Consider the following 27,385-nt stretch of genomic DNA (forward strand, 5'->3'; position numbering starts at 1 on the left):
AAGAAATGCAAGCCAAATTCAAGACAGCTGCCACCAGAAGGCTCACAGCTCAAAGGCTATGATACCAAGAGTAGCTGGGGATGTGGGCTTGGGGGACCTCAAGCCACTGGTAAACTTGATGAGATTTCTTCAGGTGGGCAATTCCTACCCAGGTCCACAGTCCACATACCTAATGAGGGCAGCTATAGGCTCACGGTCTTAGCAGATGCCTTCTGGAGGGCTCCGCAGAAGGAGCACAGCAGTGCTGCTGGAGCAGGTTCCACAGGACACAACAAGTGTCTGGCTGCACACTGTTACAAGTTGCCTCTGCCTGGGATGCTCTCCATGAAGGGAGAGGAAAGCAAGGCCCCCGGACCTTTTCACAGCATCACAGAAACCTCTGCTTACTTCTCATGCCAACAAGGCAGGATTCTGAGGAGAGCTCTGTGTCTCCATCCATGAGAGCACAGAAGCACCTTCCACTGTTGACTGAGAATCTCAGCTGAGCTGTGCAAGGGGAACTTTGAGCCCTAAAGTCAGAAGCCCTGACAGGCAGGCTCACTCAAATTTTTATTTCTCGGTCTCATAATATCAAGACAGGCTGCTCAAAACTGAGGATGTACCCCATTCAGGAAGAGGGTACCTCCTTCCCTTGATTCTCTTCTGCCTGAATTCTACAGGGCCATGTCCTCCTGCCTTTTATCCCCAGCTGTATTAGCCCCAGGGAGTTGGAGACCTAGGTCATGCCCCACCTCACACACTGATTTCCTTGGGTTGCAGTTCTCCGGCTTCACCCCCACCCCAGCCATCCATTAACTCTTTCACTACTTCTGAGCCATATTTTCTCTGTTCCCTAGAACCCCAGGTCAAAAGTGACCACCCCTGGAAGGTTACTCGCTCAATTCTTTGAAATGTTGGGGTCTGACTCAGTGTGACTGTGTCCATTGGTCCATGTCTGACTGTTTTTGAAACTCACAAACACCTGAGCCTTGGCTTCTCATCCCCAGAGCCTTGTGGGGCCTTGTGCCCTCCCTACTGTGGCCTCTTTTTGAGATCCAGGCTTCCCTCCCTCACCACCTGTGTGGCTGCCCCACTTTTCCAGGAACCATGCCTGCCCATTGTGGTCCTGTAATTTCTGCTTTGCTCCCTCACCACTTTCAGGATCCTGGCCACCTACTGCCTGCTCTTTGCACCCAGGTCCACCAGAGAGTAACTCAGAGCCTAACCTTCTGGGTCCCCAGCTACCTAGGCAGGCCGGGCCCTCTTCCCAACCCCAAGGCCTCCAACCACTCATCTCAGCTGGGGACGTGCCTCCTCTTCCCCGGGAAGGTGGAGTGCGCTGTTCCATCCAGTGCTCAAGGCCACCTCTGCAGCAAGCTTACTGCTCCCTCCCTTCCTGCCACTCATTCCCTTCTACATTGCACCTCCTCACCTGCAGATGTTCCCTGTCACCTACCAACTGCCATGACCGCCCCCCATCTCAGAACAAGCTGGAGGGTAGAGTTCCTCCCCAACTCTCCTCCAGATACTCCATGCACAGTGTCTACCCTCCAACATGGAGAATTACTGTTCAGTTCACAATGATTCCAAGGTGGTCTCAAGGGCTACTCTCAGGTCTCCTTACCTATTATGGGTCATGCCCTAGTCTCCCCTCCCCAAGGCCCCAGCAGCTTGGTTAACCTTTCCTGGGACAAGCTGGAGGCTCTGCTGCTTCTCCAGGTCCTTCACCAGTTACCCATGGGCTATGAACCACCATCAAAGGCCTGTTTTTGCTCCAGAAGGAGCTTCTGTGGTCAGGAGCTTCATGTATTTGCCTAGAGTATATGGGGACTCTGGGACAAGAGTGAGATCTGGAAATCACAGGGCTCATGGGAGAGCTCTGAGCTCTTAACACAAGGAGACTCTGAGGGGAGTATGAGACCTTGGGCCACAGGATCTTAGGAGGTAAAACCTTGGCACATAGGGACCTGGAAGGGGTGTGAGACCTCAGCACATGGGAATACTGGAAATGAGCAAGACTTTGGTACATGGAGACCACAGGATAGGTGTGAGACCTAGCACAAGAAGACCCTAGGGCTCCGGAGGTGCCTGTGGCCCTGTGCAGGCTATCAGCAAGACCCTCCGCCCATCATGATCTTGGCTGCTCTGGAAACTGCTCTCCTGCAAAGTGTCCCACTTCCCTAAAGGACAGGTGGGCGTCAGTTCTGGCCTCCTATGTCTTTCTGGTTTCCTACCTTAGAAGGACAAATTTGTATGACCTCTCATGATTCTCATCTCCCAGCTCTGCCTGTAAGTGTCCTACTGAGAAATCATCTCACCAGATGCTAACTCTAGTACCCTGGAGTCCCAATAGCCAATTTCTGAGTCTTGCCACATACCACTCATACCCAGTGGGCTCTGGGACACCGGAAATCCATTCACTCACTAAGAGTGTTTCCAGGAAGTGAGAAGTGAGTACACCATAGCTCAGCCAGACTTTGCACCCAAGTTTCGAAAAATTGTTCAAGGGACACTGAGGGATGAGGAGGATCTGGGTTTGTCTATGTTAGATGAACCCCACACACCCATATGGAGCCCTAAGAGGATGGAAAGCCATAGCCCCAGCAGCTGGCTATGTGGGACGCTTTTTCCTCCAAAGAAGAAGGAGATGACCTCCTGACCTCAATGTTAGGAGCCCATTTTCCTTCAGATTTGTGACATTCAAGGTTGCTTGGGGTATTTTGCTGGGGTAGGCTGTAGATGGGGAGGGTCTGTGCCAGCAACAGAGATGACTTATCTGCTGAGGAGCTATGCCAGCACTGAGTGCCAGGAAATGTCCCAGTCCAGTGGGTCCCCCTTGTAAAGGGTAGACTCTTGTCCCCAATATTCTGCTTTCTTCATTTTCTCTGATCACTGGCAGGTGGTAGTCAGCTCTTATTTAATTGGATACAATAGCCCCAGATCTGATTCTGTCTTAGAGATGAGTTATTGATTCTCTGCAGTTTTACCCAGTGGCTAAACAGTTCACAGGGTTTTATATGGATAAAGGTGTTTAACATCAGTCTTTGCATAGGTAACATACAAATCTAAGGACGATATAAAGCCCTTTGAAGGGACAGCTGGCCTTCTGTATGTGACTTGTATACAGGCAGACAGTGGCCAGGCACAGGGGCCCTCCTCAAGGGGGTATTCAGGAGCTACTCAGCCCAGTGTGCTCAGAGCCCATTTCACCTCAATGTCCCCTGAAAACCCAACAGGCTCTGAGATGCAGCTTCCCCGCTCTCGACCAGGTGGGAGACTATATAGACTGAGAGCCTAGAGGACATCTAGGTCTCTGAGCAGCCTAGAGGAAGCCACCGAGTAACTGGGAGCACATCAGATGCACATCAGGGCCTTGGGGGGCCCACTGTTATGTGAGAAGATCAAGAGTGTTGAAAAATTATTCATGATGCCCACCAAGTAGGTGATGAAATAGTAAAAGCCCTGTTAACACGGAATGAAAACCGCAAGCTGATGCAAGTTGCTTACCTAGGACAGATAAAAGAGCCACCAAGGTCCACACAGCCATGAGGAAAGGAGTCTGCACAGAGAGCCACTGCAGACTGACCACCGGGAACCCACTGCTGTTTTGGGAATGGAGAAGTTCTGGCCCCAAGCCTGGGCCAGCAGGTGCCTGGGGATGAGCAGCATCCATCAGCCAGGCCAGCAATATGAAAGTACACACACCTGACCCCCACGTCCACATGTTGAGGAGTGTGCTCTCACAAGGCTGTTTCTACCTGGGCTTCTCAACAGGCAGGCCTCATCTGGGAGGGACCTACCTAGCTGCTCTCTAGTCATCAGAGGAACAATTGGCTCCCCCTCCTCTTCCCAGATCCTCCCTTTTGCTGCCACAGGCCCAGCCTTGTTCTGGGTAGCCCACGTCCCCTGCCATCTCCAGATACTGTCCCACAAGGCAGCAGGCCTCTTTGGAGGCACTTCCTCAAGGCAGGAGTTCAAAGCCTTCACCCACTTCCCTGCCCTGGGAGATAAGAGGCCACCCGTCTACAGAGATTAGTTTCTGCTGTCACATAAAATAACAGTGAATGAAGAAGTGGGGTTTAATTGGCTCTTTATCAGGGGTTTTGGTCTCTGATAGGAACACCACATGAGACAAGAGAAACTTCAGGTCATACCCAATTCAAGCCAACACCACAGTGCAGCCTGTGGTGGGAGCTGCAGTAAGGGAGTATTCACAGAGCCCCAGATTCTCCTCCAGCTTCCGAGGGGCCCCTTGGCCTTTGTTCTTGCCTGGCTCTTCTTCACTCCCCATCCTGTCTGGGGAACCTCATTTCTGTGTCACTGACTCCTGTTTACCTGTGCCCAGGTGGTCGCACTGCAGGGGAAGATTTATCTCAGGACCAGGTTCCTGGCGGGGGTGGGGTGGGGGGGTGGATGCTTTGCACAGTCAACTCAGAACACACCAGAAGAGACAGGGGAGGCACCTGGCCTGTTGTGTGGCTTAATCAGGTGGTGGTGTCTGGAATTCTATTCTGAAGAGAGGTAGTGATGTTAAGTGGACTCAGATTGGAAATGGAGGCACGGCACGAATGTAACATCCACGAATCAGTGTATGTAGAAATAAATTCTACATGGTAATAATGATGTGTGTCTGGGTGTGCATGTGTATGAGTGTGTACACGAGTGCGTACATGTGTAAGAGTGTGCTCCCCACTCCTGACCTGGGAGAGGTAGGAAGTGAAGAGCTTGGTATAACAAGTACACCCAGTACCCGACTGTGTTTTCTAGCTCTGTTACCTGCTAAGGGGGAACTGGACTCCCTGGGAACAGGTGGGCTCTGGCCAATTAAACCCCACTAAACCCCAGGAAGTTTGAGATGAACCAGAGTATCTCCTACCAAAAAGTCAGGAAGTGATCAAAGAACAAAGGCCCTGTGAAAGGAGGCGTGGCGTCACCCCAGACCCATATTACCAAAGTCAGTGCTATTTATTAAGGTGGGTAATGACAGTTCTGAATTATCATCTGAGCAGTAAAGCTAGGACCCATGAGCCCATCATGGTTAAGTCAAGGAGACTTGCATAAGGAATGGGAAATTTGCATAGTTACAGAGAACCTCTCCCAAACATTTATGAACTTTACTTGCAACCCCAAAACAGGATCCACGAACTCACCCATAGCAACGGAATATGTGCCAGGGACAGGGAGCGAGAGATGTACGCCTGCTCCTGATCTGAACAGCTCCTCATATGTGAGTCGTAATCCCATGTGGGGATACGTAACTGAGTTTGGGGGCTGTAAAAAAATTGGTTAACAACTAATGACATTTTAAAACATGATGCCTAAAATGGACTCAAAAATCAAACACATCGTGCATCTGAAGTGTTTTTAGCAGGACTTGTCCAGGTTATGTTGTCTGGCCTCATTGCAGGCTTGATTTTGAATATACAACATGCATACTTTGCACTGTGTGTGCCAAATGCCATACAACACCAACAAATACTGCCTGCAACACAGTATTAGTCTCTTTTCAACTGCTATGGCAAAGCACCGTAAGCAAGGCAGCTTGTAGAAGGAAGAGTTTATTTGGGCTTACAGTTCCAGGAGGATGAGCATTCAGGAGGCACAGCAACAGGGCAGCTGGAGCAGAAGACTGAGCTCACTCCTTAAGCACTCCCAGAAAGCAGAGAGAGAGCAATTGGAAGTGGGGCAAAGTGGTTTTAAACTTTCCTGAATAGGTATATGGCAAATTAGAAAACGGTATATTCCCTTGATATGTTTATATATTCAGGAATATAAATTCAGTTCTGAAAATCTATTTTTATCTTTTTTTGCAATTTTCATAATATATTTTGATGGTATTTAAATCTCTTCCCCTACCTGCACCTCCTGCTACTGCCACCTACCCAATTTAATATACTCTATATGGCCTATAGTGTCTAATTTGTGTCCCCAAATGTCCTTCGGTGTGGGTCCATCCACTGGAGCCTGGTCAACCTGCCAAGAGTCACACCCTTAAATGAGACTGAGTCTCCTCTCAGCAGCCATCAGTTGCAAATAGTTCCCCAGGCAGGCTTAGGTTTTCTTATCCACTTCCCCTCCTTTATGCTGGGAGTTTGTCTGGCTTAAGCTTATGGGGGACTTCTGCTGTCATCATTGTGAATGTGTATGGGTAACCGTCCAGCTATCTGGAAAACTTTGTTTACTTGTGGTTATTTACCACCTCTGGCTCTTATGCTCTTTCCACCCTCGCTTCCACAAGAATCCTGGAGCCTTGGGAGGAGAGATTGATATAAGTGTCCAATTCAGGGATCAGAACTCCGTAGCCTCTTATTTTCTGCATGTTGGCTAGTTGCAGGTTTCTGTGTTCATCACCATCTGATGGATAAGGAAGCTTCTTTAGTGAGAGTTGAGAGATGCTTTAATCAATGAGTATAACAATAAACCATTAACATTCTGTTTAATACTGTCTGTATTTAGCAGAATAATCGTATTAGGCTCTCCACTATGTCTGTGACCTGTCTATCCACATGTTCCTAGGCCTGATATTAATGTCAGGCATGGGCTCTATCTTATGAAGCAGATCTCAAATCCAATTAGAAAGTGGTTGGTTACTCCCATAATATTTGTGCCACTTTTGTGCCAGTGGGCATATCTTGACAGACCAGTTGTTGTAGCTCATAGGATTCACAGCTGGGAAAGGCTGATGATTAATTTCCTCTTCAAGTAGCATGCTAGCACCTTCAAGCACTATGAAAACTAGCAAGTAGAGATGAAACTTTGAAGTCAGTACCAGCTTGATTTCTCTTTGTTTGTTCTACAGTTCACATATGTAGTGTCTTCATCAATAGGCTCTGGTAAGTAACCAAGAGCAGTGACAAGAATTGTTTGAGGGTCTATAGGGCCCCTGGTCAACAGTTTCAAAAGAAGGAGTCCATTTCCGGCACTAAGCTTTTGCTAGCTTATGATATCTGGTAAAAGAAATGTCCTCCTTTTATAGGATGGCTCCTTTTAATCTCTTTCTATAATGTATTTGTATATACATTAAGAAGCTTCTGTTGTGGTGGGTTTCCACTAAAGGCCTTTAGTGTGAAAGGAGTCACAAATTTATAAAACTTTAAGGTACCTGTCTTTGGATTAGGGAGATGACTCAGTAAGTAAAGTGCTTGTTGTACAAACATGAGGACCTGAGTTTGGGTCCCCAGCACTCACATAAAAACTGAGTATGGTAACACATGCTTGCAATTCCATTGCTGGGAGGTAGGGGATGGAGACAGGCAGATCCCAGGGACTTGGTGACCAGCTAGTCTAGTCAAAATGGCTAGTTTCAGGTTCAGTGAGAAACTTCTCAAAGAATAAGGTGGAGATCAATAAGGGAAGATGACATCAACTTCTGACCTCTACATATGCACACATAGGCACGCGCACTTGCACACACATTCACTTATTATTTGAAAACTAAAAATAAGTCCTGCTCTAAAACACTGGAGCCCTGAAAGTGTCTGAGGTGTTATTGATTAGTGACCCAGGCAGTGCCTTGGCTTCTTGCCTGGTGTGGTCCAGGTATTCAAGAGTCAGCCCCTTTCTGACAGGAGGGCTGTGCTTGGCCTCTCCCAGTTTCCTGTGAGCTTGGGCCAGCCCATCTTCCAAGAATAGTACCCCGAATCTGTGATGTGGACGTCTAATATTGTGACCTTTCTGCCCTGTTCCTGGGACCTCTGCTTCCCATCACTGAGGCTACATAGAACCTATTTCCTGGCAAGTGGCCTCTGTCCAGGGACCAGAGCTCTCTCACTTAGCAAGGATCCAGCATACATAGTTGTTTGGTTCCCTTGGAACTGACACGAGGTGGCAGAATCAATTTTTAGCAATGTCATATTTATCCAGTTGCTGCTTTGGTTTCTCTTTATAGTTCGAGAGTCTGAAAAACCCAAGGCTGCTAGGAGGGCAGCAGGGAGGTCAGAAGTCAGCTGAGCCTGTGAGCAAACCTATTAGGCAGATGTCAGGACCTTGTCCTCTGATGACTCTGGCTTCAGTCTTACATGAGTATTTGAAAGAAGAATTTATGTGTGTGATGTCCTGGGCACCCATACAACAGTGAGCGCATGGCATTCCGTTCTTGCTCCTGAGTCTTCAGTTTCTGCTAGTGCTTACTACTTTCAATTCTAGGCCTTGAAAAGGCCTCCCACCAATCTAGACTGTGTCCATTTGTGCTTCTGTGGGAGGCTGTAGTGGTTTGGGCCTCTAAATCTTGGCTATGGCAGTGGGGCCATCTGCCCTGAGCTGACTTACACCTGAATAAACATAAAGATGTGAAATTTCCAGTGATTAGAGGCCACATGAGGAAATAGATGGACAGTCCACAGGATCTGAGGCGGGCTGACACATGTGTTCAATCTGTGACTCTCACTTTAGCACATTTATACCCATAGTTACTTTGTATTAATGACGTGTCTTCATCACATGTAGGTTGGGATTATTCAGTGTTTAACTGTTGAATCTGCAAATGGAGTTATGATGGAGGACACATGCTACCATCTCCAACTGTGAGGACAGCAAGTTCCTGGGAGCAAAAGAAAAGGAAGGTGGGCATGTTGCATAGCCGTGACCTCTGGAGAGAGGAGGGAGAGCACTGCAGGATGGGTGCGGCCGGCTTCTCTTGTGCAATTCCATGTTGATCTAGGCATCTTATACACCTGCCTCTGGGCTGAGTTCTAAAACACATGAACAGGAACTTCTGAGAGGAGGGTGCGGTCCTGTTTGTTCCCCTTTGAACACTGCTAAGGCTGATCCACCACCCAACACGTGCCAGATACAGTGCATGCCTTGGTGAGATGACAAAGAAACCAGCAGAGTAGGACGTTTCTGAGACAACTGATGACTTATGGAGGAGGTCTGGGTTGAAGTGTAATGGTGTGTTCAGGGATACAAGGAAGCAGCCTGACTCTAGCAATGTTGTATTACTGAGGTTCCATCTTTCAGTTGACCTGAATCCTCTCACCACAAGCATGGACGAGTAACTATGACAAGTGCAACCTTGGTTGAAGGGAGGGTGGTATCTGCGTGTGGTTAGCCTGCTGTCTGCCTTGGTTCAACTTGAGGTGTTTCATTATTAACCCAGAACTCTGGCATCCCAGGCACATGCTGTGTACCATACAGAAAGACACTGAGCAAAGGTCACCCCTATGAAAAGTCACAGCTGCACTGCCTTCTGACTGTTCTCAGGGAAGCATGCCACAAGTGACATTCTGTCCTAACTAATGCATTCAACGTAATAATGGCAATGTAAAAATTTCCCATTTTTCCTCATCAGCGGAGTGAAAAGAGCCTGGAGGACAGGAGTGTTGGTACCGGCATCTTTCCTTCCCTTTCACTTCCTGGCTCTAATTTGTGAATGTACATAGACACACGAGAGCCCATGACTGGGTTCCTGACGTCTCTGCTGAGACAACCCATGGTCAATGCCACCAGCAGTCTCACTCTGCCTTTCTCTGATTTTTCTTGTTCTCTTAATATTCTCTAATCCTTCCTCTTTCGTCCTGCAGTTCTCAACCATGTGTGTTCTGTATAATCAATATGCTTTTGGCAATGACATGAATGAATGTAAATATTGCCCATTTAGCCTTTTCCCCAAGACATTTGCTAGTTGGAATATCTCTGCTTTTGTCCCAGCTGTTCACTTGCTCTTTATCATAGAACTGTATACCATGTTTCTCCACCTGACTGTCTGAGCAGTCAACCCATTTGGGACAGCCAAGCTCTAGGGAGCCTGTCTAATCTCCGGCCTAAACTCTGGGGTAGCCCAACTCCTACAGGCATAACTAGGTTCAGGGACTTAAATGACAAGCTCACTGATCTGACTAGCTCACTTCTTACCCTCACTTCCTTCTGGTGCTTTAGTCTTAGGTATAAATTCTGCCTGTTTCCCGAGAGTTCATAAGTCCTCAGCTCTCACTAAACCACCTTGAGTTGCCCACTATGGGTGTCCTTTGAAACTTGTACATGGACAATGAGGTCCAGGGGAAATTCAGGGACTGATGCCAGGTGAGAGGAGGCAGCACTAGCCACCACATACATTCAGAAGTGGGAGCAAGTGAGAGGAGTGTTCATTCAAGCAGAGCCACATCCAACAAAGTCAAACTGGGAGATTTCTGACTAGTAGGGACCTAAAATTTTGCTAAAGCCATGTGGTTGGAGCAATGAAGGGTTTCACTCACAGAATGTGGCCACACTTGCACGTTAGGAGTTCACATCAGCACCATGACAAACCTGGTTCCTGCTAACCATGGATAGGTGGGTGGATAGATGGATCAATAAATAATTGGTGAGCACAGGGTAAGGATGAGGTAGGTAGATGGATAGATGGTAAATCGGTAGATAAATGAAGTGATGGTAAATAGATGACAGATGGATGGGTGGGTAGGTGGATGGATGGTGAGTGTGTAGGTAGATGGATGGAACAATGGTAGATGTATGGTAGATGGATACATGGTGAGTAGACAGAGGATGGATGGATGGATGGATGGATGGATGGGTGGACAGATAGGTGGATGGATGGTGAGTGTGTGGGTAGATGAATGGAATAATGGCAGATGTATGGTAGGTGGATACAGGGTGAGTAGAGAGAGGATGAATGGATGGATGGATGGATGGATGGATGGACAGATGGACAGGTGGATGGATTGTGAGTATGTGGGTAGATGGATGGAATGATCGTAGATGTATGTTGGAGGACTACATGGTGAGTAGACAGAGGATGGATGGATGGATGGATGGATGATGGATGGTGAGTGTGTGTGTAGATGGATACATGGTGAGCAAACAGAGGGTGAATGAACGAACAGATGGATGCATGGATGAAAGGAAACAGATGGTGGCTTGTTGTAGGTGAGTAGATGTATGGTGATAGGTGGTAGATGAATGATGGTGAATGGTAGACAGCTGATGAATGAATGGATGTTACTCGATGGTACATGGATGGATGCTCTTGTCAGGTAATGGGTATCAAATGTTTCACTCTGCCTTTATGTTTTCTATGTAGTAATTTAGTTTTCATAGTTTCCTAGTGATGCCTGCATGTCTTCTCCCTTTGCTGGGCAGAGACCTATTGTGCTAGATATCATTAATTGTCAACTTGACATACCTGGTTAGAGAAAATGTCAATTGAGGAATTGCCTCCATTGAACTGGCTGGTGGAGCATTGAACTGTCTGTGGAGCATTTTCTTGATTGTTGAGTGATACAGGAGGGACCAGCCTGCTGTGGGCAATGCCACCCCTGGGCAGGTGTTCCTTTATTATGTAAGAAATCAGGTTGAGTACCAGCCAGAGGAACAATCCTGTGAGCAGTGTTCTTCCATGGCCTGTGCTCCAGGTTCCTTCCCTGAGTTCCTGCCTTGGCCTCCCTTGATGATGGACTGTGCTGTGAGCCAAGTAAACCCTTTCCTCCCCAAGTTGGTTTTGGACAGTGTTTATTTTTTTAATCACACCAATAGAAAGTAAGTAGAACATCTATTAATAAAAATAGGGGCCAAATTTATCTTCAGCATCCCAGAACATGTCACAGTAATGACCATGATCACCTCTCCTCAACAGACAAAGAATGAGTCATCCCTCACAGGCCTCTTCATTAAAGCCCATGAGCTATCCACATGCCAGGGAGGGCAGTCACAGCCATTTTTACTATAATCTGATTAAAGTACTCTATGCTTTTCTTAATCTAAACAGTATTTTCTCTGGCATGAGCGAAACTTCAACCCTTAATCAGTCAATTCCTCTCTGCCAGTGACCTTGTAATACCCTAATACTAGCCATTGCAATTATTCCTCAATTTGATCTCCTCTGATCACGTCAAAGCTAGATCTGTGGAAATTAGATGCTATCTTCATTCCTCTTAGAGACCTGTCTTCGGAGGTAAACTGTACTAATCAGATATCACAGTAATCTGCTGAAAAGCTTTGCCAGGAGTCTCACCTTACCTGGGAGGCAGTGTCACCAACAGCCCTCCTTAAAGCTCATAAAGGTCCTCCCTCAGCTTGCAGCCTAAGCCCTTTTGAGGTGCCTCGTTGGACCCCCTTTCTTAATGTTCAGATCTGTTCTTACATGAAGAATTCCAATCTTTAGTCTGATTATATCTAGACTCAATAAATTCCAAAAAAAATCAAAGAATATTTGAAGGGTACAGAGAGATCCTTCTAAGGAAACACCTCCCACAGACCCACACATAAGTCAAGTTAGATAATTAGGTAAAGGTTTTTTTGTTTCTCCTTTGTTAAAATGGTTAGCCTGACTGTCTTAAGTTCTAGACAGCCTTTTGCTTCTGCCTTCCTATACCAACAATGGAAACTCTAGATCACCTGCTGATTATGTTGCAAAATCATTGGACCTGAAGTGTTTCCATTGTATGATCCTCTAGCATCCACTTTTTTCCGTTATAGGCCTAAATGGCATCATTTGGCATACCAAAACTTACTAAATGTACTCAGAAGGCTTTAAATAACACAATCTATGGAATTTTTCTTCTTTTAAAAATTTATTATTGGATGTGTGGTATGTATGTGTCAGTGACAGTTGTGTGCCTCAATGGACCTGTGGCTATCAAAGGACAACCTTCAGGAATTGGTTCTCTCCTACTAGGGGTTCTAGGAATTGAACTCATGTCATCAGTTTTGCACAGCAAACACTTCTACCTGTTGAGCCATCTCGCTAGCCCTTGTTTCTCTTTTTAATTCTGAAGTCCAAATGAGGAAAACAACTATGTAAGTCCCTCAGGGAGGATTTCTGCTCCAGAGACTTTAAGAAAATAGTGCAAAGCCTACTGCAACACACGTCAGCACAATGCCCCCCTTGGTCCATTGCCCATGCTCACCCTTCAGAGTACCTCATGCTGTTCTATAAAAAACTGCCTGTCTCCTACACTACACTCTATCTTGTCTGAATTTGTTCGATTGAGAACACGAGGACCAGGAGCAGGAGGAGCGTGAGATCCTGTCCCCAGTCCACAAAATGTCATTGGCAGCTTACTGGGATACCACAGGGGCAAGCAGCTATGACCCATTCTCCTCAGGACTGTGGTCTTCCAGGTGGAGCTTGGGGGCGGGGCAGCACTGTTCCTGGCATCCAGCTCTCCTGCAGTGGTGCGTCGTGGTTCTTTCAGCTCAGATCTCCACCATCTGGCAAAAGGATAATTCTGAGGTTTCAGAAACCCCATGCTTAGCAGGATGTTGCTGTTTAGACTCCCAACTGAGCTGACACTCCTCAACTCCATTTAAGATCTTGATCTATTACCTTGCCTTGCAATCATGCCTCACTGAGTTGAGCTTTAAGTAACTCAATGAGAAGCATGCTATTAACCCTGAAGACCTAAGGCTCTTGAGCCATCACCCAACATAAGAGGGAAGATGTCAACCATCCACAGAGCTCAAACCACTGCCTAGTCCCACCCAGGCCATCCTGTATTGCTAAGAAACAAATCTCCAGGAACTTGGCAGCTTAAAACAGCAATGCCTTTAAGTAGCTTTGTGAAGAATCTTGGATGAACTGGGAGGGATTGTTTTGTGACAGGGTTTTATGTGGCTGTGTCAGCTCTGGGTGGGGCTGTGGGCCACTGAAAGATGTGTCTAGGCTACAGGGTCTGCTTCCAGCCCATGTTCATGAGGCTGGCAGGGACACCAGGACCTCTCCCGAAGCGACCAGAGTTGGCAATCCAAGAAAGCATTCAGGATATCACCACAGTCTTCTGCAGCTGAATCTAGATTACCTCTACCTCATCTGTCACCTTTGCTGGGTCCCAAAGTCCAGTCCTGACGTGATGACAGTGACTACATACTCATGTGTTTCCTGCAGCGGGATAGGGTAGAGCCGGCAGTGTTAGGTGGGTATGCTTTGCACTCAGTAGATACTGATTGGCTACCTGATGTTTCTAGTCCTTGACAACAATAATCATCCCTTCATTCATGGCTTCATCTTCCATAGGCTTAGCTACCCAAGTTCAAATGTGGCACAAAAATACTAAATAGAAAATTCCAGAAATAACCCATAAATTTTAATTGTACACTCTGAGGACCACTTGAATACCCAATACACCACGATAGTTAATATACTGAGACACCTATTATACAACTAATGGGCAGCAGTGTTTGTAATTAGAACGTGCTACACGGAGGCTTGATTCTGGTCCAAGGCTAGATGGTTAGAGTGGGACAGCCTGAGACTCACATGGCTGCTCAGAACAGCTCCCCAGGGATCAACGGAGAAGATCCCAGCAACTTGCCTCACTGTCTCATCATGTGGGCTCTGCATCCTGTCACATCATCCCAGGAAGAACTGGGGGCAAGCACCATAACAGGGAGGTCCTGGGGAGGGCAGTCATGAAAGGTGTGTGACAACAGATGGTCACAATTGCTCTGTCTTACTGTTATTGTCAATCTTTCCCCGTGCCTGATTTATACACTAAGCCCCATTATATGTACATATGTACAGGAAGGAATATGGTGTGATATATGCCCTGGTTGTACCAACTAAGCTCCAGGCACTCACTGAACTCTTAAACATATCCTCAGGGACAAGGGAGATGACTGTGTTATTGAGGCTCCCTGGGGCTGAGAAGGTTTATAGTAGGCAGAATCCACAGGAAGTGGTCTCTGAGCCTATGCCTGCGGGACATATATTGGCATTATTGTATCTTGGGGTTCAGAGGAGAGGGTCCCATTTCAGGAGGTAGATTTTATCTTCATGATGTGATATAAAGTCAATTCAGCTTCTGAAAAACAATCACATCTCTACTGCTCTGCCAGCTTCTGGGTTGTTCTCTCAGGAGCTTTCATCTCTTTGAGGTATAAAAATGTTTTTATTTTTCTTTTCATGCTTGAATGATATCTTCATAGTATAAATATTACAGGCCAGGAGTCATTTTTCTTTCAGCATCTCAAGACGCTTCGTGGCCCTCTGGCTCTCCTGGAATCTTGTCCTTTTTAACATGCTCTTACTTTGTCTGCCAGCTGCATTTATAATTTTTCTTTCTATTTTGGTTTTATGCAGTTTTATTATGATGTGCCGAATGTATGGATTTCTTTCTGGTTCATTTCGTCTGAACTCCTGAATCTGTAGACAATGCCATTTCTCAGTTTTGAAGAGGCTTTCTCATAATCTCTCCCAGTTCAAATTCGGCAACTGCCACGTGCTGTCTTCCTCCACGGCTCCTCTTCATGGTCCTTTCCTTCGGTCTCCCTGATCTCAGTCTTGACCTTTCCCTCTGTCTTCCAGGACATGAAATCTCTCTTTCTTGTTGCTGGTCTGCTGTTGAACTCACATTACTGTATGTGTGTTTGTTAATTTTTAGTAATTACAGCAAAGCTCTAGAATTTATTTCTATTTGGTGTTTTGAACTTCCCGTGTCAGTTGTTACAGTTTCCAACTCTATGGAGTTTTTCAGTCTTACACTTATCCCCTTGAATACGCCGAGGACCCAGTGTGAAGGCTTTGTGTGGTGACCAAGCCCACGCCCTGTGCAGCAGGCTGGCTTCTCGTTGCTGATTGTTTCTGCTCTTTGGCTTCACGTCAGCTGCCCCATTCATGTGTTGGCTTGTTGTTCATCGTGTGCAGTTTCATAGAAACAAAGCTGAAACCATACCACGCTCTCTTTTTCAGTCAGAAACATTTGCTGGCTTCTTCCCAGTCTGAATGCGGCACCCATCTGAGGCTACTCTGATGCTGTGTCAGGGATAGGGGCTTCCTGTAGCACTCAAAACTGGGTGGACTGGCATCAGTAGCCTCTTTGGTGTGGGCTGAAGAACAGAGCCCGCCTTCTTGTGGGTCCCAATACCAACCTCTGCCCCCTGACCTCAGGTTACCTTTAAGAGAATGGGTGCAGCTTTCAGGACCGGCATAGTCCACAAAGACACACTCCAAATCCCAAGCTCTCTAGATTTCCATTTCTCTCAGGCATTTCCACACGACTTTGTTTACTTCCAATGCCATCATGCAAATATGCTTGTATTCAGTCCAACTTCTCTATTGACCCTTAGCATCAGGCTTAGTTTAAATTTATTAGGTTTTTTCATTCCTTGCTATTATTTTTCCAGTTCAGTATTTAAAGAGACACAGTGTAGTTCTCCTACCCTTCTGCGGGCCTTGGTTTTGGTCTTACAGCTGAGGAGAAAACCTAACTAGCCACTGCCTGTTCCTTCTCTGAAGGGTCCCCTGTGGAACCCAGGTCCCAACTTCCCTGACCACTGGCACCACCCCATGGCCTCAAGTTTTGCTACATTCGCATGAAAGAGAAAACTACCTTATCCTTGTATTTTCTATATAGTGAGTAACCCTATGCTGAGCTCACAGGCATATTCTCACCTGAGCCAACAAGAATCATAAGCAGACACCTGTCCTACTCATCAATCTCAAGGATTTTATGTCCCAGGGGTGATGAGGACAGGTGTCTAGTCTGTCTAGGACAGGGGTTGGTTCTGTCTGATTAGAGATCTCTACCCCCTTGTCAATCTTGAGGCCATACCAAAATACAGGGAGAAAAATTTTCTTGACTAAAAAGGTAGAACCAGCATTTGTGGCCAGAAAGTCATGCGTGACTGAAGAGAGAAGAGGTTAAATACATAAGCAAAGGTATGTAGGTCTCCTGGGCTGCAGAGCAGAAGACCACACACTGGGCAGCTGGGAAAGACAGACATTCTCACAGTTCTGAACTGAGCCTCACCTTGGCACTGCTGGGACTGGGATCCCACCATAGGCTCTGGAATGAAATTGCCTACCTGTGTAAGTTCTCACGGTGTTGGCACTCCTTGGCTCTTCTGGGTTGGGCAGTATCACATCAGTCTCTCCTGGATGTCCACATACTGTCTGCCCTCTGTATTTCTGTCCAGGTCTCCCTCTTCAAACACAGATGTTTGTCATAGGCCCACCCACATCCAATAGGACATCCTCTTAACTTAGTTACATCTACAGGCCACAGAGCTGGTATCAGGATTTGTGTGGCTTTAAAATTTCATTATTTATTTATTATATATTATTGTTGTATACATGTATGATGGGGGCAATAAATGCCACAATGTAACTGTGGAGGTCAGAGGACAACTTTGTGGAATCGGCTCTCTCCTTCTACCTTTATGTGGATTCTGGAGATTTAACCAGATTTGCCAGGCTTGCTCACAAGTACCTTTACCCGCTGAGCCATCTTACCAGCATCAGTGCATTAGGATTTGAATAGCCTTTAGGACACGACCATAGCTTGCTCACTCTTTTCCAAGAGCTTGGGATGGCTGCTCTCCCTCAGAACTTGTTCTGCTCTTTCCAAAAGGCCACAGTGTGTGGCCAACCTGCTCCCACTGGATGACATCAATCACAGAGAGTCTACTCACATCTGCTCCCCACTGAATGAGAGCTCTTGTCCAAGTGTTTACTGAGTGACAAGTGGCAGGTATTCAATTAAAGTTTGTTTGAAAAAAGAGTTCAAATTACTTAATTTAATGCAGGGAAGCAATTGGAGAAAAACTTTATATTCCTTGTGGACTGAAATAGAAGATGTGCCGAAGGGCATTAAAAATTCCGAACCATAGGGATGAAGAAACGACTCAGAGGTAAAGAGCACTAACTGCTCTTGCAGAGGACTGGAGTTCAGTTCCCAGCACCCACAGAGAGGCTGTTTGTAACTCCAGTTCCAGGGAATCCAATGCCCTCTTCTGACCTCTACGGGTATTGCATGACATGGATGTACTTATATACATTCAGGTGAATACATTAATACACATAAAATAAAAATAGTAATTTTTTTAAAAAGTCCAAACTCAGTTGGGCATGGTGGGTCATGCTTTTAATCTCAGTACTTGGGAGGCAGAGGCAGGTAGAGCTCTTGAGGAAACAGCTCAGTCAGTAAAATGTTATCTGTATGAGCCTGTGTTTAGATTCCCAGAACTGCCTCCCCCCAAACAGAGCCAGGTGTAGCAGCAGCATTCATGTGTAACCCCAGCACTGGGGAGGCGGAGATAGATCGTTCCCTCTGGCTTGCTGGTCAGCCAGTCTGCCAAATTGGCAAGATCCAGATTCAGTGAGAGACATTGTTTCAAAAAACAATATGGGAAGAGACTGAGGAAAACACCCTACATTGACCTTGTCTTACCTACACACACACACACACACACACACACACACACACACACATACACACACACACACACACTCTTGCTTACAAAGAAAAATACCAAACCAAGAGAGCCAGCAAGCCAGAGCAGTATGCTTGCAAATATATCTATCATAAATGAAGAAAATAAAGGCATTCTCAAATGAAGAAACACTGGAGAGTCGTGGAGGTCAGCCCACCTGCTTCAGAATATGGGGCTCAAACCCTCTCCAGGCTGAGAGGCAGATGCCAGCATGGCAAAGCTCTGGGAAGGAAAGAGTAGACACGTGGGCTGTTTCCCTGCACTTGTCTTAGGAATCTTTCTTGCTTTGAAACCAGTTTTGTCTAGCATTCACACATCTGCCTGAGATTTTTATCTCATTGGTATTTGCCTAGTGTTCCTCTTCCATTATCTTTAAATAGCCAAAATCATTATATTTAAAATGGGTTGCTTGTAGGTAGCATGATTTACAATACATTTGACTGAAAGCAGTGTCCCAACATTAGATAGTGGAATTTTCTATATATGTAGCTGTGCCCATGACTGCTACAGCCGAGATGCTCAGTGGGCTCTCTGCTTCTGGCCAGGGCGTAACGTCAATTCTAGTGGCCTAAAGAGAAGGGTGAGACATTAGTATATACATTGTAATCCCTGGAGCAACCACCAAGGAAAATACACAAAGAGAACACAGTGAAAATAAACAGTAGATAAATCAGAATGAAATACTAATACCAATAATCCATAAGAAGGCAAGAAAGGAAAGGGGGTGGGAAATAGAGAAGATGCATACAAAGGTAGATGAAAACCAATGAAAAGACAAACGGGAAATTGGGAAAAAGCCATGAGTCCTATCTACATGCTGTCTACAAAACTTACATCACATTTAAATTGTAAGGATGTTAAAGCATATCAAGCAAATACCAGCTCCAAACATGAGTGTCAAAACATGCTAGAGCAGCTAAAGGCCCCAGGTCACAAGAGACACCACAGATCAGTTCACCAGGACACTAAATGTAGACATACCTAATAAGAGGGCTTCACAGCACATCTGCACTTAAGGGAAACAGACAGTTATATTACAACTGCAGGACTTGGGTCTCCTGCAAGATCAGCTCAGCCTATACAAGTAGTGCTTAAGCAGGGTAAATTAATTTCTCACAGTTCAGGAACCCAGAAGTCCTGCAGAACTGCTAAGAAGGTCTCTCCCTAGGCTACAGATGCTGTCCATTCCTGGTGGCCTCTATTTTGTGTTCACCTGAACTAGTGCCCAGAGTCTCCTGCCCCTTCTACGAGTCAGGGTCCTAATGCGTCAGGGTCCACCCTTCTTGAACACCCACTGCCTCCTCAGAACCCACCTCCACATCAATCACACTGGGGCTCAGGGTTCAGGCATGTGGGTCCTTCACATTCCTCATAAATAATTCCCTCAGATCAAAAAGATATAGCAGGTGTGAGCAGCACTGCAGACCCATGGAGCACAGTTAGCTTTATGGATATGTCCACTGAATATCAATACACACTTTCATTTCAATACCAGGGACCATTCACCAGGACAGACCCTATGACATACCCTAACATGGAAGAAAACTGGAAATCAGTAACAGAAATTTCTGGGAAACCCCAAAATATGAAGAAATTGAGTATTATTCTAGATCATCAGGCCCACAGAGAAATGAAATCATTTGCCAAAATGGACATGAAAATATAACTTATGAAAATTACAGAGTGCTCAAAGGGAAACTCATAGAATGAATTGCTTCTATTAGTACTGTTTAATTACAGAATAAATTTAGAATGAATAAAAGTTTATATTTAGAATGTAAGTTTCCATCTTAAGACATTATTTTTAAAAGGAGATAAGTAAACTGAGGGCAAGCAGAAAGAAAGGGTAATAAACGTAAGCAAAATCAATAGAACTGAAAACAATGAGATGAAAAGCTGTTATTATGAAAAGATCAATAAAATTTATAAACCTTTAACTAGACTGAGAGGAAAAGAGAGAGAGAAGGATGGGGGAAGAGAATGAGGGAGGGAGAGAGAGATGGAGGGAGAGTGGAGAGAGCGGGGGGCGGGGGCCAGAGGTACATTACCTGCAATGCAGACAACTCCATTACAACCCCATGTACTCTCAGCAAGCTGAGAATAGGAGGGAGCTTCCTTAACTGAATGGAGCATATCAACTGAAAAACCTACAGCCATTGCTTTGATCTGGGGCAAGGGAAGTCTGTTCTCACCACACACTGCCAGCACCAGAAAGAATTCCAGCTAGTGTCATGAAAATAAGAGATGCCCAACATGGTCACCACCAACGGCGGCTGTTCCTCCGTTCTCCTGGGTCCTGCTCTTTCCTTCTCAAAGGCGTTGAGACTGCTCCTCTGCTCGCCCTGGGCTGAGGCTGCTCTTCTGCTCGCCTGGTGCTGAGGCAGCTCTTCTGCTTGCCCTGTGCTGCCTCCTGTCCTCACCGCTTCTGCCCGGTCCCTGACCCCAGGGCTGGTGAGAAGACTGCGTCAGTGGAGTTGCATTCAGACACAGGAGACCAGGTTCAGTGACACAGGTCTGCTTTATTGCAGAAAGGCACAAGCTCATACAGGGGAAGTGGTCCAATCACAGCACAGCAAGTAGGATACCTTATTAGCATAACAGACAGCATCCTATTAGCATAACAGACTTAATGTCCTATCACAGAATAGCGGGTAGGATGCCTCATTAGCGTACTGGGTTTCAGATTACAGAGCCTGGATTCCTGAAAACCTGACTGTTGAAATATCTAAGTGTTGTAATTTGGATTCCAAGGGTGATGATTAGGGAGTGGCGAGCTCTAGGCATCAGTCTCATGATCTGCCAATGGGCGTTCCTTGTGGCTCCAGTGGTCTGGCCATTGCCTCTGACCTGCTGTATGGCTGTCAATAAGACTTTCACCCTAGACTCAAGCCTGTCTCCCACAGCCCAAGGCTCAAGGGCTGGAAAGGAGGAAATGGAACCATCTGTTTGCTGATGGCATCATTGTTTATTTGTGAAATTCCAAGGAATTAACAGTGAGACAAGCCCAGCTAGAATTAGCAGAGGTGGTGGACAAGGTCTTGGGCCCATCTCTGGTTTCTCCATGGGCAGCGGGCATGTAGGGACCACAACCCAGAGCTCAGTGCTGTCCATCTAACAGGAAAGATTCAAATAGTAAGTTCACTAAAGAACATGAAAAGATGCTCATTTGTTAGCCATGAAAGAAAAGAAACCCTAAAACCACAATATGATGCCACTATGCACCCAGGAGAGAGTACACAAGAGGAAATAAAAAGGAACAGGAGGCAGTGATCCTGGGGTGGTGCTGAAGCTGCAAATGTCGGCAGAACTCAGCCAGTGCTTATATCACCATTGGGCACCCACTTACCACAGGCCCAGCAGGGCTATGCCTAGGATTCACCTTATAGGAAACAGAGCTAACCCCCCGCCGCCAAAGAGAAATCTACACATGGCTTTGGTTCGTGTTGGGAATTAGAGAATGAGAAACTTACTCAAATCCAGTGAATACTCATTTAAATAAAAAAAAATCTTACACATACCTTTTATAAGCACCCACTGACACATTTTGATGACTTGTCTGTTCTACACTCTTGGATTTGCACTCTGAATCTTTAATTTCTCTTCAACCCCCCTCCCCATGGGTTTCAAGGACATTAAACTAATTATGATGTATTACATAATTAATATATTTGTTTTAAAAATACAAAACCAATGGAGACCAGCTAAAAAATTATCCCAAGCAAGAAGCACAAGGCAGAAATGGCGGAGACTGGGTCTTTACTTGGCAATGGTCAGTGAAAGCAGTGTCCGCTTAGAGTAACATAGGTGTTTACTCCAACCCCTGGTGTGTACACCAAGTTGCCCACATCCTTCTTTTCTGGATGTCTCCCCCAGTCCCAAGGCACATGGCTCATTCCTAGCATCCTCCTGGTCAGTCTGAACAGGCCCACCCTATGCAGCCTCCCTCTGACTAACTATAGCTTCTTGAGGCTTGGGTTCTCTGTTTGTATCTGGTCCTCCTCAAGGGCTTTGCACACTCTACATCCTAGAACAGGACTTGAAGTCTGGGAACTTGCAGCAGACACTTGAAAGCAAAGAGGTAAAGCCTTTCTGCAGAAATGAGCCAGCAAAGCTCTTGGGTTCTGGCCCAGTATGCCTGCCTTCCCAGGACACAGGAAGCCAAGAGAGATAGCAGTCAGGGAACAAGGCCAAGGGTCAGAGATTCAGCCAGCATCAGGACCTTGGAGCTGGGTGGAGATGGTGGAGAAGTTGGCAAGGCTGAGCCCTCCTGTGATGGAGAACCCCCTCTTCAATGGCCCACTGACTGGTGGATCTTACTGCCTGTCCCCTCACCTCATGCTTTCCCATTTTCCTTGTAGCTTCATATCACACTGTGCATCCCACCCTGGGATTCCAAGACATGGGTCACGTCGGCAGATCAAGAGTCAGTTGTTAAACATACCCCTTGAAGTTGCTGGGAATTCGGGTGTGTGCAGGCTGGCCTTGCTGATGGGCCAGGTGTGAGTGCCTCGGGACTTCAAAGGTTTTGGGAGGAAAGAGGCTGTGAGCTCAAATATATGAGTCAGGTCCATTGTTCCACATATCTGAAAAAAATCAATTGAGTCCAAAGGGAAACATATATTTAACCAGCAAAAGTGAATGGCTAATTGGTTTTTAAAGGACATGCTTCCTGGTCCTTGATACTAAAAGGGGTCTGAAATTTTTAAAAATGCTATTTGAGGCCAAATAAGTACAGAAAATAGCAAAATAATAGGGACCACAGAAAAAAGTTCAGTCTTTCCTTTGGGGATACCACACCAGGAGGAGATAGCACAGAAAAACCTCTGGGCATCATTAGCAACAGCTGTCTAGTGAGGGGGCATCCCCTCCTAGGTATCCTTATCTCTGTAAGCTGTGAACCTGGCCTTCTCTGAGTGGGTTCCGGGTCAGAATCAGGCATGTCACTGGCTCCCTGAATTCCTGACTTTCTCTTCTGTAAGATGGACTCTGGACTTAGATAGCACGTACAATGCTCCAGTCCAGAAAAGCCCATATGCTCAACAAAGGTGAAGTCTACAGGCTACTGGCCCCCAAGTGTCCCCAGAGCTTTCAACCCTTCAGAGTGTGAGAAGGTTTGGTGCCTCTTAGGATGATCATGTCTGAATCCCCGTCAACCTCAGATGCTCTAGGTAGGCAGAAGGCAGGTACTAATAAGGTTTCAGAGCAAGAGCTAGCTGGGCACTTACAGTAGGGTGAGCCGTGACCAGGTACAAGTTGGTAGTAGCTCTTGAGAGGCAGAGAGAAGACTAGGACTCTGAAGCCATTCATGGCTCCCCACAGTAGGTTTAGGGATGGTACAGACTCAAAATGTGAGAGAGAGCTCTGCAGGAGAGCAGTCCTTGCAAACTACACCATCCCTAACCTGCCCTCCCCAGAGCTACTGAAGAGATGGTGAGCATCTGTGAACAGCTTTCTGCTTTTGGACTTGATCAAATTGACTTTTGGTTTCTATAAGATTTGGAATGTGTGAAAGTTGTCAGAATCAAATGAAGTCACTTGTGTCAAAATTAACCAAAATAAACTTTAAAACCCCAGAGGTTGTGAAGAAGGGGACTCTCATGCATGTGTGCCTGAATAGAAACAACTATTGGACAAGTCTCCACTGGAAGCACAGCCATGCAGAGACCAGCCAACCCAACCTCGCATGGGGAATTTCCTGTCTACTTTTGGGTTAGCACCACCTTGGTTACTGATTCTTGCAGCCAAGGATTAGTGTTTAAAAAAATCTTGTGCAGCCTTTTCATTTTGCCTTTGAAAGCCTCCTCTTGCCTCATCTCTTGGAATATGCCTCAAATACGTGGTTCATGTGGTCTTCTTCTGATGTTCAATCTCAAACACAGTAGTCTTTGGAAATTCTCTGTGATTTAGGTTGTCAAATGTGTGTGTTAGTTTCCATGGCTGCTTTAACAAAATTTCTAGGGACTTACTTTCTTGAAACAACACTGTTGTGTCATAGCCCTGGGAGCCAAAAGTCTTACAGTGAGTTGCAGGCAGTGCTGTGGTACCAGGGAGAGTCTTTCCTGCCTCCTCAGCTCATGCTATCCCAGGTGTCCTTGGACCTGGGTTGCCTCACCCAAACCTCTGCCTCTTCCTCCTTAGACTTCTCCCGGCTCTGTCTTTTGAGTCCAACAGGAGGACTATGCTTGAGCCAGCCCAACAACACAGAATAAACTCATCTTGATTCCCAGGTTAACTGCATTTGCTGCTACAAGGTGACATTTGCCATGTGGGTACTTTCCGAGGCGTCTCAGGCAATTAAGATGTTGTAAGCTTCAACAGCAGATGCTTCCTTTTCAGACCTGGCATCCAGGATCAGATCTGGTAAGTTCCACTCCTGGGAACACATCTCCCTGCTTCCTTTCTTGACAAAAAATAAGGAATAAGCTTGCTGATATCTCTTGAAAAGGACTGATTCCAGTGTGACCTCCACCTACTAGTGCACCACCTCCCCAAGGCCCCTGGTCGTAACCCTACTCTATTGGGAGATTCAAACATGCTATTTATAAAACAGGGCATGTTTAGGTTTCACTAAAGAACCTTCCCCTGCACACCACCCAGTATAAAATGCAAAGTTCTGTCTTATTTTCTGGACACTGCTTATACCTACATATCCATGTCAGCCCAGGGAAAGGAGTCTCATCCAAATTATTATGTCAATACACGATTAAAAATAATAAAGACTAGTGTGTGGGGCTCTGTGAATGCTCCCTAACTGTGCAGTTGGGAAAGCAGCCAAATAAGTTTCAAGTTTTTCTTTGTGTTTTGCCCAAATCCACCTCTACCTGCCTACTCTGCCTGGATTCTAGTTAGCTGGATCCCAGTCAAGGGTATGACAACCTCCCATCTCCAACTGAGCTCTGGCTCCTCAGTCTCTCTGCTCCCTCTTACCCCCACACTCCGGTTCCTGTGCCCCCTTAGCTACTCCCTGACTCCCCCAAGTGGAACAAGAGTCCTCTTTAGGATCACAGACTTCTCACAACTTTCTCCTAATCATACGTCTTGTGGCTGTACATGCACTATGTGGTGTGGCTATGCCAAACATACTGTACCCACAGCCTCGATAAAGCAGAATCAGTATCAACAGCAGTCAATAGCAGTGTTCTCTCTCTTACCTAGGGAGAAGGCTAGAGTCAGCAAGCAGTGACGTTAGTTTAGAGCCCAAGTTGAGTTAAGGGAAAGAACGGTATCCTCAGTGGTGCTCAACCTGTGGCTGCTACAGGTACAGGTGCCACGTTTCAAGGCAAGGTGAGAAGGTGTGTGCTATGTGCTACTTGGTTCTTTTCCTAGAAACTCAACTTTACTAAAAACTGTCACTGTAGCCTCGTGCTTACATCCCATTAGTCAGAACTAGTTACTTATAGCTATAAAAGATAGGTATTGTCCTCTGTAATAGGAACAGGCAAGGTCACGAGAGAGCTACGAGCCACCAGTTCCATGAAGAGCTTTTTATTTTCATTTTTCTAGAGGGTTTGGAATTCAGCCAGTCCAGGGAGAGCCAGCAAGCTCCTGCTGCTAGGCCCTCCAACAGCACATTTGTGTATTATAGAGCCAGGTTGGCCGCCCTCTGACCATCACTCCAACCCCAGCCGTACACTCACTATGAGAGGATGCTTTGCCCCACATTCCTTGCCTCGTGCTGTCACTTTCAGGTGCATGTTCGCAGAACAGTAACTGGTGGCAAGTGCCCATACAGGCACTGGCCTTATCTTGTGCTCCAGAGTGTTGCCATACAATGGCCCTAAGACTGCTAGGAATGGCATCCCGGTGGTGGGCACAGCTGACACTGGGAACCTGGGGGTTAAACACTAGGAACCTGAAGGTCAAGGGAACAGAGCTTGGTCAGCACAGCTGGTATGGTCTGAGTCTGCTGACCAAGGCTGCTGGGTGAAGACAAGTTTTGTGTGATGGTGGCAGGACCAGGCTGGATGTGAGCTCCTGATTGGAGAAGTCCTCGGGCTTTCTAACACCTGGCTACTCTGGGCTACACTGTCCTGTCTAGAGGGAACCTGTTCTCCCAACTCCAGAACTTCTAGGTGAGGAGGAGCTTCCCTAGACCTAAGAGGGGGACTTGGCCCCAGAAGGATAGGACTGAAGATACCTGTTCCTCCTAGGCTGGGCCCTTGCCCTGCCTCTCCTTCCAAGTCTGCAGGCCCCAGTCCAGATGGTTTGTTGGAATGAATGGTAGAGGGTAAGACAGGAATGGGCACAGTGTGGAGCACAAAGGTCTAAGTGTTCATGGAGTATTGTACGCCAGAATGGTCCTCAGACATCCCAGGACTCCAGGTGGTTACTGAGAGTTTCAGATACAGCTCCAGAGTGTTAGCTCTGCCCAATCATCTGACTTCCCCTCTGAAGGTCATAGCTCAGCACGAGGAGCTGATGAGCTCTACTGATGGAACACCAGCCTGCCTGAGGGTGTCATAACAAGGAGGTCATATCTATGGGGGGAGGTCATTGCCTTGAAGAGCCCCTGCTGGGGCATACCTGAAGCACCACCCTTGTGGGGGCATGCCTGAGGGCTTATGCCTTGGGGATCACTACCTAGGTGGCCTCCACTTTGGGGGTTCCACCTGGAGTCTCATCTGTGGGGTTCACACTTAGGGTCTCTACCACTTGTGCTGTTAGGATGCAGCACCTCAAGCACTTGCAGAAACTGGAAGCAGAGAAATCTTAGATAGATGCACTTGTTGAGAACTGGCCCCTTGAAGGCCCAGTGCTTGGTGGCAACCAAATCCAGCCCACCACAGGAATAGCTCAGTCCTGGCCTGTGGGGCCAGGGGAGATCTTTCAGTTTCCTGTGAGGGGCTTTGGGGATTGTAGCTGATGTTGCCCATCCTCGGGACCCTTGGTCAGGGCGGTGCTAGTGTCTCACCCTTACTACTTCTCCAACCAGATGACAAGTGCGTCCTGTTTCAAGCACCCATGAGGTGAGGTGACTACAGCCTGGTCTCAGCAGACCTTGCAGGTTCCCACAAGTGGAGCCTACATCATTAATTCTGAAATCTTGCCTTTTCAAAAGCAGGACAGGACTCAACCCAGAGGTATTTCCTAAAGGTGCTGAGAGACAGGCAGCAGCCTAGCTCAAACAGATCAGACTCCCTTTCTGGCCACATAACCAGCCACAAGACCCAACTACCCCACAGCCTCTCCATACTGTGCCTCAGAGATCACTTCCTACTTGTGTTCTTTACAATGTCCCTCATTGCTAGCTTACTGTACAACT

Source organism: Nannospalax galili, unplaced genomic scaffold, assembly GCF_000622305.1.
Source record: "Nannospalax galili isolate Female #2095 unplaced genomic scaffold, S.galili_v1.0 scaffold1146, whole genome shotgun sequence".
In the NCBI taxonomy this organism is placed as follows: Eukaryota; Metazoa; Chordata; class Mammalia; order Rodentia; family Spalacidae; genus Nannospalax; species Nannospalax galili.